The sequence below is a fragment of the Nerophis ophidion genome, linkage group LG04 (genome assembly GCF_033978795.1).
Source record: "Nerophis ophidion isolate RoL-2023_Sa linkage group LG04, RoL_Noph_v1.0, whole genome shotgun sequence".
Classification (NCBI taxonomy): domain Eukaryota; kingdom Metazoa; phylum Chordata; class Actinopteri; order Syngnathiformes; family Syngnathidae; genus Nerophis; species Nerophis ophidion.
The window spans coordinates 17,729,620-17,730,989 of record NC_084614.1 but is presented as its reverse complement, the minus strand read 5'-3'; positions in this window follow the sequence as shown (position 1 = coordinate 17,730,989).

Below are 1,370 nucleotides of genomic sequence, written 5' to 3'. Positions count from 1 at the left end.
ACACCGGTCATCTGCCTGCAGTTCCATATATCGCAAATAACAGGCTGAATTGTAGCTTCTGTTATCAGTGTCTTTTTGCACTAAGAGTCCTCATCTTTCCCCGACTGCTTGGCTCCCAGACACTAAGTGCAACTTAAAAAGAACTCCCTAAAGCTACTAACCATGCCTAAGTGCAGACTTAAACTAACCACAAAAAAACTAAACATTTCTGACATACCAGGGGTGTCCAAAGTGAGCCAGCAGGGAGCCATTTTCGACCTGTGGCTCGTGTTCTATTGGACATATTCTAAAAAATGTGATCGGGTTTAACACCCTTTTTACTTTGTCACCTGTAACACAAAGCCAAGACCTGGATGTTTTGTTCAGATAGCATCTCAAAATACAAAATGTACCAAAGTGTCCCCTATCACAGTTTGGACACCCCTGCTCTATATCGTCTGTACGTTTTTATTATTTTTAAATAAACCCTTATCTATGTATAGTAATATAATTCAGTGTTACTATTTCGCAAACCTCAACTCATTTTCTTCTATTTATTATGTAGTCATTTATCTACATAATCTACTCAAAGCATTCCAGGTGAAAGTATTATATATATATATATATATATATATATATATATATATATATATATATATATATATATATATATATATGTGTGTATATGTGTATATATATATATATATATATATATATGTGTATGTGTATATATATATGTGTATATGTATATGTGTATATATATATGTATATATATGTGTGTGTGTGTATATGTATATAAATATATATGTATATATACATATATTTGTGTTTATATATGTATGTATATATATACAAATATATGTGTGTATATGTATATAAATATATATGTATATATACATATATTTGTGTTTATATATGTATGTATATATATACAAATATATGTGTGTATATGTATATAAATATATATGTATATATACATATATTTGTGTTTATGTATGTGTATATATACATGTATATATATACATGTGTATATATATGCAAATATATATATATATATATGTGTGTGTATATGTATATAAATATATATGTATCTATATATGTATATATACAGTTTCCAAATACATCAAAGAAGCTATTATAATCCATTCCTAATGGATAAAGCTTTGGCCTGGACAAGAGGTCATCAGGTGGTCCCCAACGTTCAGAGTGTTTCGACCCTTAACCACAACACTCTCCGGTTGGTGGGTCAGCAGTGATTGGCCAGATCACTGCTCCTCTCATCCAGGCTTCCAGCTATTTTCCTCTCTTTAATGCAAGAGCCAACAGGAGGCTCTCTCCGCCGCTTCTCCCAGCCTACGAACGGCTGTTTTTCTCAAGTGACCTCTCAATCC